The sequence below is a fragment of the Melospiza melodia genome, chromosome 1, assembly GCF_035770615.1.
Source record: "Melospiza melodia melodia isolate bMelMel2 chromosome 1, bMelMel2.pri, whole genome shotgun sequence".
In the NCBI taxonomy this organism is placed as follows: domain Eukaryota; kingdom Metazoa; phylum Chordata; class Aves; order Passeriformes; family Passerellidae; genus Melospiza; species Melospiza melodia.
Window position 1 is genome coordinate 48,312,323 of NC_086194.1, and position 15,137 is coordinate 48,327,459.

Sequence of the window (15,137 nt, forward strand, 5' to 3'; positions counted from 1 at the left end):
TACTAGAAGGGCTTAGAGTAGAAGAGTACCACCAAAAAAAGGTCCTTAATTAAGCTAAATTGTTAGGATGGGGAGATGCAAACTCAAGGGAGCATGCTGTGCTCAAAATGAAGAGGAAATTCATGCTAAACATGGGGAGGGGGAAGTAATTACTTAAAGAATTTGAGAGATACTAACTTACAGCAACTACTCATTTCATCTGTGAGCAGGCACCAGAAGAAAGCCATGGCACTATTGGCCAGGAGGAAAAACAAGACCCCCAAGTTCTTTCTCCCAGCACCAGCTAGAAAAGTCAGCTTGGTCAGGCCCTTGGCTAGCTGCAGGTCAAAAAGCAGAGCTAAGCCACCAAATGAGGCCTGAGCAGAAGCTACCATCAGACCAGCTCTAAGACCCCATCTGATGCCTTGATAGCCCCTGACCATCTGAATTTACATGGTTCCTTCAATTGGAGATAAATTCTGCCTCATGAGCAAGCCAGCATTTGGAAACAATTAACATCCTATTTCCATTAACCACCATTTTCTTCCCTTCTGCATCCCTGTGGAATTTTAGATATTTATAAAAAGACAAAAACCAACCTGTGAACTTTACTCTTACAGTAAAACTTAGCAACATGAGTCTGTGCTTTAGGATGTTTTAAAGCTCCAAACAACTGCCTATCAAACACAAAATTAATTTGTAATCCATCCTTAATGGGCAGTGTAAATTTCTTTTTAGTTGAGCTCTTCATTACAGCAGGATTTTATAACTGTTCCTCTGTGTTTGTCTACCATCTGCACAGCACTCTTCCATATGGACACACAGTACCTATTTTTTTGGTTTTGTTAGGTCTCCTTCATTAGCAATACTCTTTCATGAGCAGAACAGGACTGCCTAAAAGTGTCTAAAACATAGTGCTTCCTTGGAATTTTGAAGTTTTTAATGTTTAAAGTGAGTGCTTGCCACTATTTTTATTTAAAAACTTTGATGAAATTGCTAGAGCAGCCTGAATCTCACTTATCTAGAGGTTTCTACAAATTCTCTGACAATGAGGCTTTGTGTAAAGTCACACCCTGCAAGTTTCAGAGTAGAAGTCAGGTAAGTTAAGGGATGACAATCTAATTTTAGTACAAGTTTTGGCTTTCAGGACTTTCATTTCATTTTTCCTTAAAAAAGCAAAATATTATTTTCTCATACATTTGTCTAACCAAAGAGAACAAAGAGCTTCCACGTCAGCAGCAGGGTTAAGGCAAACCCATCTGAATTCCTGGTGCAGGTCTCTAGCTGTTTAATAAGGTTCACCCCAGAACTTTTCCCTTACAATTTCTGCTCTGCCCAGTTTTCTACTTTCAAAAACCTGTCTGAACTTTGCATCTTCAGGACTTCTATTGCTCTATGGACTTGGTTTGCTTGAGCTGGCAGTTTAAAAGTAGAGTAGAAAAGGAGAAAAGAGACACAGATCCCAAACAAAGAAGCAACAAAATCTGTTGCTGTTTCTTGGGGTACCAAGCTAAAACTTCAGAGGATGGCAAGAATGACCCAACTCTTTGAAGCAGATCTGCTTGCTCTCCATACCTAAAACAACATCTTGCCAGCAGAAATCCATCCTGGAGTTTTGGCTTAGAATGCTGAAAACACCAGTTATTCCAAAGGTTTTCTGTAATATGTGATCTCAGCTAATACTTCCATTTCACTGTGCAAGATCTTTCAGCCCTAGCAAAACACAGCATTTTTGATCAATATTATCTTTAAATAACTTTTCAAATAAATAACTGAAGCTAGAAAACTCTATAGCTGTTGCTATTCCACTCTTACACTTCCATCAGTTATTTGCATAGTCATTCCCACTCTGATTTAATCATTCCTTTCATGACTGTCTAAGTCTACATTGAAAATGAGAGCAGTAAATCAAACTAAGCACTTGGCAGGCATGCAGTGGTGAGATCACAGCAAGATCCTGGAATAGCACAGGCACTCTCATATGGAAAAGGCTTGTGGAGTTCCCATGCAGTTCAAGTAACCATCATCTGACTCAATGAGCAACGCTGAGATGGACACAGCCCTCTGTGGAAACCAGCTTCTAACAGGGTGAACACCCAGACAGGGAGGTGGCAGAACTGGCATCCAAAGCTTCTCAAATTATGTGTCACAATATGTGATCCAGCCTTATTACTGCATTAATAAAAGCAGCACAGATCAGGGTATTTTTATCTAACCACACAATGAAACTCAGAGGTAAAAAGTCAGAAGCAAGAATATGACATCCCCATTAAAAGGTAAGCCTGAATACACGGAGAGGGTTTCATTTCTCTGCCTTTCAGTTAAATGAAATACAATGTTTCATGAGGTAGAAAAACAAGGTCTTGTTTAGAAAAGGTGTACTGGGCCCAAGGAGAATCACAAAAGAATTACTTAAAATGTGTTTGTCATTCATCATGGTTCAGTAACTTCTCATGAATGCTAATGTGTTTCAGAGAGATAGAAAGGCTTGTGCAGGTGTGACAGAAACAATTAGTCAGTTATTAGTAAGTGCTGGCTTCGCTGGCAGCCACGCTGCTGGAGCTCCACATTACCTGTAAGCCTGCCAGTAACTCTCCACATGCTCCTGATATTTAGAACTGCCAAAGAGGCAGGACAACAAGTTAAATCTGCAAACACTCATTCCTTCCCCTCATTTTGCTTGCCTCCATGACAAAATTTGCAGTTAAAGTAAAATGCTACATGCTTAAGACGGTGTGGTGTCTCTTCAGGAGTAAGTGTAAGGAGAGAATCTAAGTTTATCCACAATAAAGTAAACACTTGCTCACTGCATTTCCTCTCCAAGACCTCCTAAAAGGTGCTTATTTCAGAATAAGTATACCTACATGGATCTACCTATATAGAGTAGAGCAGAGAGCTTTGTTTAAATTTAAACTTCACCTTGCTTTAGTGTAACTACTCCCTCCACCAGGAGCTTTACAGCAAGCAATAAAACTTTATTCTCTTTTAGCACTCTGGAGATCCACTCATTTCCACAGACCTTGCAACAACATTTAGAGAAAATTTTCAAATGTGTTGCCTATTACCCTGATATCTGGCATCCTTTCCTAAAGCAGAAGTCAGAACAGCATGGAGGACTGTTTAATTTAATTTCCTTTCAGCTTTTAAGAAAATACGCTAAGATCCCTTAATTACAAATGATGTTCAATGCTTAAAAGGTGACCCTCCAACAGATACTTAGGGAAAAAACCTCAGCATTTTCTGAGAGCAACAGTATAATCCAAGCAATCATGCTCCAACAGCAAGCCAGAGATGTGTTTACAGCAGCAAAGAACAGCCTGGCTTTGACTCTGTGCCTCACTACACACCCGAGACACTCAACTGCTCCAGCATAATGTTCATCCTCTCTATGAGACAGACATCACAATTTCTGTAGCACAGTGAATCTCTGAAATGAATAGCAAATAATTCACTAGTGGCTGAATTTGTTAGCTATACAAAATTCTCAGAGTCAAAGACCAGTGAAATGAGATGAAAACCATTAAGCCAGCAGATTTCAGATTCTTTTGATCAAGAACACAGCCATATGCCCGTGCCTTTATCCAACCACAGTTCCAATTAAATTTGCAGGAACTCAGTTTTTCATCTGGTTTAGTGGCTAATTTCTTAGCATTTACTACCACTGAAATAATAAGCATAGACCCCACTGCGCTTTATACTGCAGGTTTGCACACATGCATGTGTGAGCATGGATATAAAAGCCAAATATTTTGATTAAAAGAATGCTTCCTGAGTGCAGCTTACAATCTCTTTTTGCTTAAACAGCAAAAATCTTCATAGGAAGGCTTTCCAAGCTGTTCAGAAAGTAGCAATGGTCAGAGGCATAGCTGCAGCTGCACAAGATGGGCGCTTCCCACCCCACTGATCTGACCTGTGCATTTATTTTCTCCATTGTTATCTATACCTGTAGTGCAAAACAGAATATGACCTATATCTGTCTTGGTTTGTGCTGAATTGACAGGAGCAAAAGTTAAGTTCATATTTAATTGTAATTTAATAAGAATCTTTCCTGTCTGCACGCCCACCCACCCACCTCAAAGGACCCAGAATAATCTAGGATTGGCCTTAAAAGCTCAGGAGCTTCCTTACTCCCACTGCATCCTTATGGTAGACAATCCATAATGCTGTCTGCCAAGGACTCAAACAGGATCTGCAACAGCAGACAGAAAGGATGGAGAGGGAAGAAGTCAAAAGAAAAAGGAATGAGAAAGGCCAGTGGCCATTCTGAAGCACAGCAGCCAGTTTGCATGTCCCTGACATGCAGGACAATCCAAGGTGTCACTCACTTGGCTTCACTATTCTCCCCAGAGAATGCAAAAGTTGTTTGAAAACCTGTTACAGTCCTGTCCTGCCACCAGCTAGTGATCCTGCATCCAGCTGGGCAATATGTTATATAAAAATGAGCATGTGTTAGAGCTGTGGAGCACTGAGGAATACTTACCTAATGAATGTGCCATTGTGTTCTGCTTTTCTATCTCTTCAGTCAGTTAGAAGTTACATAATGGCACAGATATTCAACATCAGTTTCCATATGCCTGACAGACTAAGCTCACATGACTTTGTGTGGGGGAACCCCCCAAAGTTATATATATCACATGGATTTAAATTACTAAACTGAAACACTGAAGATCAAAAATTCCCTTTTCAGGCTTATCTTGCAAGAAAGACAGGACCTAAATAAACTCGACAATACCTTCCCCTCCCCTTTGGGGGCCTGCTAATGCTTTCCCCTTCTACTTGTTTTATTTCTCTTTTCTCTTCCTTCATTCAACCTTATTCTACCATCATCAAAACCTTCAAGGAGCCTGAATGTTTTTTCTGCCATTTCTTTGTAATGCCAAGTTCTGCCTTTCACTGCCAGTCTTGGTATCCTCTCCCCCCTCCAGTGGCCCTTCCAAAACTATAATCCATTCTCCTAAGAGCTGCATTTTCTGTTGATAGTGCCAGAGGCCAGGAAGGCTCCTGGCAGTACAGTTCCAACAAAGAGTCTGAAACTGAACAATCTCTAGGGATAAGGAAGTCCATGACATGGTTTTTAAAATAAGAGTAATAATAATAAAAAACCATGCCTCTGGCATTGGCAGCTTTTAAATATAAACACATAAAATTTCCCTTCCAAAGGGGCAGGTAACGTACAACGCTTTTCACCAGCAATGAATACCTGCTCCTCCTACCTCCGTAAAATGCTCTGCAGAAGAGAAGTAAAACACATTACACTGGGGATTCATATACCCACAGATGTAAATAACATTCCACTATTTGTAGTCCATTTCTGCAGAAGCAAACAGTGGCACCAGACGCTACAAATTTCTGCTCTTCTTCTAACAATTGTGCAAGGTGAGACATTGACAACTGCAGAATGACACTATTTTTTGTCAGAAATACTTTAAAATAACTACCGCAGAAAGACACATTATTTTATGCCAGTGTCTCAGAAACCCAATCTTTTTGTCTGCAAGGGTAACAACAGGGAAACTGCTGCTACTCTGACAAAGTTGCTCTACTAACACAAAATGAGAGAGGCTCCTTCTCTTCCTAAATACTTGCTCTGCTTTAGCAGCATACCAGTGGGAAAGAAGCAGATAACTTCTTCCCTTGAGGTATCCAGATTGTTCTGCAAATAGCAAAAGCATTTGCAATTATCACATGTATCACACCCAGCTTTCACTGATTTCCTGAGTTCCTCAGTGGGACCAGAAGTAGCTGAAGACCAGTTTTAGACCATAGAAAGGAAAAAGTAACTCTGCATATTTTAAGTCTGCATCAATTTCTTACACAATTCAAGGAAGGTGCCTTCCTTTCTTTGACCTTAATTTTTCATTCAAGACTTTGAGCACTGAACTGTGACTATGTGGACAAATTATCTGCACAATGTTACACACTGCTCACAACTGAAGAAGCAATGTTTACAGCACTGTGTAACTGAGATAATTCTATTTCTTCTACTTCTGAAGGACAAACTCCAGAGGTTTAGCACCTCTGTACTGAGTGACTTTATTTTAGCAAGAGAAACTGAGTTGGGCCAGCTGTTCAGGATTATTTGGTTAACATTTTTAGTGAAAGTATTATGGCAAGTTATTACCAGATTTTATTGCACAAGATCAATAAAACTCTTGCACAGCTTTCTCCATTAAGATAGCAAAAAGCTACAGATTAAGTTTTTCTTTTGAAATAAACAAAACAAACAAACCCCAATCCAAACACACACATAAAAACCCAAACATCCAGAGTTTTTTTCAGTTTCAAGTGTAGATATCTCAACATGAAATCAGTACAAATACAAAACAAAAAATTATGGAGAATGTCAAGGGTTAGTATTTTTCATGAAATCACATTGCTACTTCATGGTCTTTTACCTATGGACAACCTTTATTACAGAACAATCTGCTCTAATTCAGAGAGGAAAGAAAGATGGTCCTTCACTCATGAAATCTAGATATTTCCAGAGAGTCTCTATATACACTCCTTTAAGAGCTCATGCCAGTTGTCCAGTAATATTTTAAAACCACCTATGTTCATTTCCATTGAAAAAGTGCCTTCTAAACCGTTCCTTTTTCTTTGACTTTATCTTCACTAGACTTTGTGCCACTATCAGAGTAAAAACTGAAAACAAAAGCAGATTTCTCAAACTGAATTTAACACTTTTTAAACACTTTTTTTGCCTTTAGCATATGCTAGGGGTTTGAGATTTTCTACCTACAGTTGATATATAGGTTTATTCAATAAAAATACTGGACAGTTAAACCTAAATAGAGCTGCCCTGAGCTTTTCCCAGTGTCTGGTGGAAATTCCACTATATAATTCAATAGCTAGAGCAGTTCATTTCTGCCTGTATCTGAAAAAAATTGATTGCAGATCTTTTCTGCCCTGTTTGGCTAAATCATCTCACCAAAGCACTACAATTACAGCAGGAACTTCATATTACAATCTGGCACATATTGTCCATGCTGTCCCTTGGGAAGGCAATTCCCAGCTTTTATTCAGAAAATAGCTTGCAAATATATCTCTTTGTGTCTACATTCATCCTACCGCCTACTCTTATATTTTTAAATTAATGCTAAGAAGATGCTCAAAACAACCTCCAAGTTTCTTAACCACTTCAGGTTATCTTTATCAATACAGAACACAACCTTGCCTTGCTCCCACTTGTAACGTCTGCCATAGAACCAGTAAAGATGAAGTGATGACACTGAGCAGACTCACCTTTCTCTTTTGGTAAATACAGTAAATTAAGGGATCTTGCTGCAGCTCTCACAAGCTAGCATTTGACTGATTAATTCTTTTTTTCAGTAGTACTACTTTTGAAAAAAAAAAATAGGTCCTGGAGTTCAGACTAGATGATCTTTAAAGGTCCCTTTCAACCCAAAGTGTTCTGTGACCCAGATTGATTTTTAACAAAGATGTTTTTCTCCCAAGGTTTCTCTGTCCCATGTCTCTTGTCCCATGTAGTGTGCATATGAAATGGCAACACACATGGGCCACCATACAACACACATGCACCACAACTCTCTTTCCCCTTGGCTACTTCTGACAGCACAGTTAATTACGCGTATGTATAGCTGTAATTATACATCCATAACTAACACTTGTCTATCTTGACTCAGAGGAGGTTGCTGGAAACAGAATGGGATGAAGAAGCTAGAAGATGTAGAAGACATTTTATGAGCCCTGTCAACTGGTGTTATGCACTTCATAGCAGCATCTGCACTGTGTGGCACACCTGAATTCCCCTCTCAGTCTTTCCTGTTGGAACTCTGCTTGCATTGAAGCACGGGAGAGCAACCATCCTGAGGATGCACTCACTCAGGGCACCAGGCTTTACCTGAGGCAAAGACCTAAACTACATTCTTCCAATATCAAACCAGTGATTTACAATGTCTCTTCCATCATAAAACTACATTTATACATTCATAAAACTATATAGTTGCACAATGCCATTCCACTACAGTCACATATCTGATAGACAACCTGCAGCAGGAAACACTGGACCTCCCAGGTACTGACTGAATTCAAAAGCAAGACATCAGCAGCATGAAAACTGAGTCAGGCTTACCATTCCCAAATTAAATTAAAACTACTGGTTCTCCTAAATGGCTCCAAATTGCCAGCCTGAGAGGCTACCTCTCGTTCAATCCACATCCACAGCTGGGGCTTCTTTGTTACAGAGGAGACAGCTATCCACAGGACATTCTCTAAAGGGGGCCTTCAGCTCTGAATTTCAATAGATCAAGAGAAAAAGCCTCAAGACAGGAAAGCAGGGCTTATCCCCTTAGCCAAGCTTATGAAGACCAATGAACACAGCAAGAACAATTAGTTGGAAACAAAGGACCTATAGGTTGACTTAAGTTTGATTTTCTGGTCTAGCTTGGTGCACTATGTACTGATTTAGGGGAGGGAAGTCCAACTGCTTTTTCCTTTATGCCATCATTCCTTTAATTAGAAAACATAGCCTATAGGCTACCATTGGTTTTTTCAACCTTTGTATATTAATTATACAGAATTAATTCAAAGCTAAAAGCCTCTCCATCTCTAGAGTCAAATTAATAGTTTTACAAAATTTAAGCAATTTGGAACATACAGAAAAAAAAATCTTAAAACCTACTGGTTTAACTTCAATCCACACATGACTGAATTGTGGGTGTTTTGATCCCTCTGACCTATAAACTGGGAGATCAATGTAAAATCCCAGTGCAAACAGCCCGAGACTATTTTATTTATACATTTGTATCAAAATAGAACTCGAATTCCAGCTTGGATTTAAAATTATGCAGATTATTTTTTTTCCCTTCTCTCTCAGCAGACATTTCTCCTTTATCATAATGTGTCTTCTGAGTCACTTACAGCTGCAGGGGATGAAGTCTTTGCAACCTCTACTTTCCAGAAAATCATCCTAACACAGCTGACACAACCAACTCTTGTTACCCCAACACACACCCAGACACTTTCAACAAGTTAAATTCCTAAAGTAGCTGAAGGGGAAAATTGACTATTTTTAGCAGGTCAAGAAATAAAAGCCCAGACTATTGGATATTAAAAAAAGTTTATGAAAGATGATGTACATGGTTACATATTAAGGCTAATCCAAGAAACACAGACTGAAATCACCATTTCACACAGAGGGCAGAACAGATGCCCAAGTTTCCACAGTTTGTCCAAATATGTCAGAAAAAAGGCCAGGACAGAGAAAGGCTCAGAGCAACACAGGGCAGTGAGATTATTTTTCTCTATCAAAATTGTTTTCCACATTTGCACATTTAGAAAAGTTTCAAATTTAGCTCCAAAATATGAAAATCAGTCCTTTCAAAAGAGATGACATAACTGACCTAATTCAAACATTAGTTACAATTAAAGAAGAAAAAAACAAACAAAAAAACCCCGAAACAACAATTGTTTTATTTTTTTCAAGGTCTGAATTTTTTTTTTAATGCTCTTTTCCCCTTCCTTTTCTGGAACTGGCACTAGCTGTCAAATCTTTATTTGTCATAAATATGGTAAAAATCGTATTAAGCAGTCCAAAATGAAAAAGATCTTCTCATTTGTTTTGGTTGACTGGCTCCTTTTTCTCCCCCTTTCTCCCTTCTCCTGAGTAGTTACAACCACCACACTAAATGTGTCTTTTGGTCTCCAATGGAACTTCTAACTTGTTCAGAATTTCTGCCCTTATTTGGTTTTTTTTAGAAAAAGAAGATTAAGCACAACAAGAGAAGTTATGCATATCTACAGAAGAGATTTTAGACCTACATAAAGTAGAGCTCAGGATTAGATCCCACATCTAGGCCTGAATTTTGTGAGTTTGATGACCAGAAGAGATTTCAGGCGCATGTGTGAAGAGGGACAGTGGGAGGTGGGGTGAAAAGGTTGATAGGAGGAATGTACTTGAACCACAGGGGGTAGAGCTTCAACAGATGAGTCTGCTGGTGCTTGAAGGGAGGAGAAAAAAAAAGAAAACTTGGGAGGGAAAAAAAAAAAAAAAAAAGAAACACCAATACTCCAACATTTTAACAGCCTAGGGTATACCAGATATATTTTCCAGAATCCAAGGACAAGTACTTACGTTTAGGAATTTTTTTTTTTTCTCTTGGTTTGGCTCAGTGCTACTGAAAAACTTTGTCCAGAAGTCCATGTGCCGAGCCAACATTTATTAGGTTTCAATTTCCAGCTGAAGCCACAACTGCTGCTATGAAAATTAATGTGGCAATTGTACCAGAAAGCAAAGCAATGGAAAAGATTGCACTGGTATGTAACAAGTACATTCACTGGCACCAAGAGAAAAAATTGTATTATATCAACCTGTGTCATAGACATTTTTCTCTTCTCATTATTAGAGAAAAATGTGCAAACCAAATTTATTGTTTGGCCAGAGGATATCATATGGATAGTTATAAATTCCTCATCACCCAACCTCAATGGATTACTGCCTGTCCTAAAATATGAAGCAGCAATTTAAAGAGTAACCCCTGCTATGTTGCCATCAACAAGATTCAATGAAGAATACTGCAAATTGCCAGTCTAGCCAGTCAGAAAGCCTTAACTGCTCACATGAGATATCTTTGCCAAAACCCACGTATCCCTCAAACTTCTGCTGGAATATGTGATAAATGTATGTTGGCTGAAGAGAATGAAAAAGGGGCAAGCAATAGTTTCACTTCAGCTACAGATTCAAGAAGCAGAATACATGCATGTACTGAGAGTATATGAATAGTTAATTAAAACAAATCTGAAAGATCAAGTCACCATCAGAAGGATTACAGATGGCTTTCAAGTCCACAAACAAATGCACAAAGTACTTACAGCATGCACATGGTCACAGGAAAGGACAACTACATACTGAATTTTATGGAAGTTTCCAACAGACTACATCAGGAGACCTGACTCTTCCCATTTTTACCATGAGGCTGACAATGAGCTAGAAGTAAACCACCCCTGAATAGCACCAGCCATCTAACCTCAGACAACACACATTAAAATCTCAGCTGAAGGAGGTAAGTTGAAGTGCTGACAGCATTATTTGAGCCTGTTGTCAAACCCTGCTTATCCCTCCTCTTGAAAAACTTCAAAATGTTGGATGTATTTGATATCGGTTGTCAACTTCATACATTCTCATTAAGAAAAGTAAGGTTCACAGGGAGAATTTTGTCCAGCCTCATGCTCACTCGGATTTCCAAAAAAGCTCTGGCAATTTAGACAATCTTCCTCTGCTGTATTAAAGAATGAGAGTTTAATGCCACCTCCAGAATCTGAAGTTCTCCTAGAAGCAGTGACCTGTCCTCCCTTTCAGTTGAAGCAAGCTCAACAAGAAAAAGAGCCAGGTTATTATGTGTGCATTCCTGTAGCTGATAAAGAAATTATACCATCTCTGATGACACAGAGATGTCATAGACAGATGACAGATTTCAGAGACAGATTTACATTTCCTATGCCAGCCATAAATTAGGTATGTACAATAAAGCCTTTGAGCTAGAGATTTTAAGAATATAGGAGATGATACACACTTCAGGCCACAGCTTTTCTTGGAAATCTTAAACAGAATTATTTATGTGAATAATAACCTGAGGGTTCCTAAGATAAAGAACTTAAGGACTGGGCAAAGACCTTGAAATCATGAGAGTTGAGATAGATTAGATAGATAGATAGATAGATAGATAGATACATACATACATACATACCAAAGAATAAGGTACCAAAGTAGAAGTGGGAAACATGGAGGAAGAAGTTACAAGGAAAGTTTAACTCAAAGAAATAAAAATCAGAAGGAAAGCAGAAGCAAAAGAGAAAATGCACACAGCCAGGACACAGATATAGTTTTGTAATAAACCTATTTGGGAATAATTTGTTTTCCTATTTTCCACCCTGTTACACCTCCCACTGCCATCCCCAGCCTCTTGACTCAAGATGATGTTTCACAAATATTTTAAATCAACTTAATTCCATCTGAAAAGGGAAGTCTTTCCCGTAAGCATTGAGTTGTAGCTCCCACTGCCTCCCTTCTTCTAGTGCTAGCTTCTGTGGAGTTTTGCAGTGCTATTTGACTGTAAATGGAACAGAGCAGAAACAGTAGTAAGAAGATTTAGGTCCCCAAAGGTGGTAAGAACAGGTCCTTTATCATATTTGCATTACACCTCCAGGTAGTATACTCAGCTTTCTGAAGAACTCCATAGCCTACTCCCTAGAAATGCACCAAAGTGAGCTCATTTATACATAAACTAAAACACTTTTCTATAGGGGATCCCTACCAGCAGTACCTACAAGTCTTCATTGCAGTGTGATTTATTGCAGAACAAAAAAACACCTTGTCCCCCAACTTCTCACAATTAACTTCCCTCTCCTGGCAGCCATTGACAACAAGCCTGCTGCAGACAAATCAAATATAGACTGGAAACCTGCCGTTAGGGGAAATAAATCAATGCACTTCCAAGGGTTTGCAAACAAGCACCACGTGAATCCCTGTTCACCTTGCTCTTGAGTGCAGGCATGTGCTTTACAAAGCCATCTGCTCAGCAGCCTGAGAAATCAGTGCCTCACTTACTGATGGGCACCACACGTGTAGCACCAGCCACTGCCAGCCTGCCCAGAACACAGAAGTTTTCCTCTGTCAGATGTGAAATGGAGAGAAGAGGAAGCATGCTAGCTATCCCCTGGAGCATAGACTTCTCATTAGTATTCCTCTTCACTGTTAACAGTGATCAGAAAACAGAGAAAGCCAGCAGGAAGGTTATGACATTATCTTCAATCTCTCTTTTGTGTCTCACACTTGCAATAATGAAGGATCACACCACAGAACCAAATTCTTGCAAAGAGCTTGATGGAAAAATGCTGAGCAAAAGACAGCTCTGCAAGTTTGTGACTCTTCTTCCATTAGTCTCTCTAAAACCATATTCATGAAGTTTATTTAAGTGTCACATATATATTATCACCTCTTAGATCAGTACCATCAAATGCTTGCCAACATTCTGACTTCTGCCAATTGCTTTTAGTTTCTCTTTCTTTTTCCAGTGCTATATTTGAAGAGAGAGGAGGAAAAAGAAAAGAAAAAAAAAAGTGACTGACTTGAGTAGAAGGAAAATTATTCTAAATCCTTTAAACAGTTGCTCTGTTAAATTGACACAAGTTTAACAACGTGTACTTGGCACATTCCTCTTGCCACGAATACAAGAAACTTTAAAAAAAAACCTCACTCAAAGCAGGGAAATCTTTTAAAGATACAGCACATACCTTGCTGAACAGTGGTCTGATACCTGTTATAAAGCTATTTGTAGATTCAAGTGTTCAAATAACAACAAAGACAACATAACTGTAAAGGCTTTTTCTTTTTCTTGAAATCTTCTTTTTAATAGAATGATGACTGAATGGGGAGTCAAATCTGACCAACCCATTCTCACTCAAATTGTGCATTCCAGACAGTGCAGGGAACGAGGAGCAGAGGAGGAAGTCTACGAGGCCCAGGTATAACTGTGCAGAAAAATAGACCAGAACAGACAACAGTACTTTTGCTTGATTCAAGGGTACATGATGTTTCCCAGCTCCCAGGGTTCCTAAAATCCCATCACCTTCTACAATGTAGAATGTTCTTTTAATCCAAGGACATGCTGCACATTCACAGCACAGCATGACAAAGAGAGCTTGTAAATTTTAAAGAGATTGTTTATTTCAAGGAAACTGACTATCAAGTGACAGCAAAATCTCAGCTCGAGAGGAAAACTGTACTTCATGGCCTCATTTAAGTCCCAAGCAAATCCTTATTTGACAATTACAGAATTAGAAACACTGTGGCTGGCAATATATCAAAATAAAACAACAACAACAAAAGCTTGTTATTGGAATAAGAGAACACTGCATTTTAGTGTGCAGGTGCACTGGCAGAGATCTGGGGAAGCCTTTTCCTGGTAACACTTAAATCTATAGGCATTAGCCATTCACTCCATCATATACTGAAGCCATCTAGAGTATCAAAAGAAGAAAGCAACAAGTCTTATGTGTGAGCATGGGAGCTCTGCTCCCTGTATATCAACATGGAAAACATGAGATCATATTTCAACATCACTTTGTAGGCAGGACATTGAGATAACCCATGTCTATGAGCCCAGACCTTAAAATCAAAGAGACTTCTACTAGGTAGACAAAAACAAAGAGCGGAAGGAAGGGTGGAGCGCCACGTTACTCTTGATCTGTAATTTGCTACCTCGCAGCCTTGCTGTCAGGAAGCTCAATGCACACAGCACTGTTTCAGCAACAGTTACACTTTTACATACCATAACAAGCTGTGTTTCACGAGAACCAGGGTAAAAGGGCATTAAGAAATAACTCTGTAGGACAACACAGTATGCTGCACCCTAACAGCAAGAATAGAGAGTACTTGCTTTTAAGAGCACCAATGGTCAGGTTATATAACGACAACTGCAGAACTGCAGATACTTTTGGTTACCAAGACTGCTACAAAGTAAGAAGGTAAGACTTTTTTCCTCCCCCCTCAGCAAAATCTGTCTGAACTCTTCACCTAGTAATTTTTTCCTGGCATATGGAGAATATAAGGAAAAATATCAAAATGGTATGTATATAAACCAGTTTTCTTTCTTCTAACGCCCCCAACCCCCCATCAGCAAATTGTTTATTAGAACAAATCCTCAGACAATGATACTCAAAGCAAAGCTGCAAACGACAGAGAGGGCAGGTGTATTGCAGTGCACAGTGAGTTTCAAAGAGATTACAAAGAGAGAGAGAAAGAAAGCCATCTACCCCTGTGCAACCTTTCCAGTATGAATAAATTGTGATTCAGGTTTGCCTCTAGACGAGCCAATTCACGCGCTCAGATCCACAGACTGCACTGGCAGTATCTTTTACTAATACCCATTTCACATCATGTCCCTGTTTTAACCATACTAATCTTTCTTTTCTCTCACTAGTGAGTTTTAAAAGCTGCTGCAGCACTTTTAACAGCTTTATGACGTGTGTTAATGGATATTTTGCTAACAGTACACAAGAGGGACTTTTACCAGCAAGCTGTCACCGCTGCTGTTCCTCCTCCTTATCTAGTTACTGGTCATCAGATTAGATCCCTACCACCTACTTAGACAGCTAAAAAAAGAAAAAGGAAAAAAAAAAAAAGAAATAAAAAAAAAAGT

The 15,137-nt window shown here is 39.1% G+C and overlaps 1 protein-coding gene across 5 annotated transcripts in view; it reads right to left on the bottom strand.

The window, feature by feature from the left end:
* The window catches only part of ELMO1 (engulfment and cell motility 1), a 316,899-nt gene that overhangs the window by 284,407 nt on the left and 17,355 nt on the right, over nt 1-15,137 (bottom strand). The gene's annotated exons all lie outside the window — the stretch shown is intronic.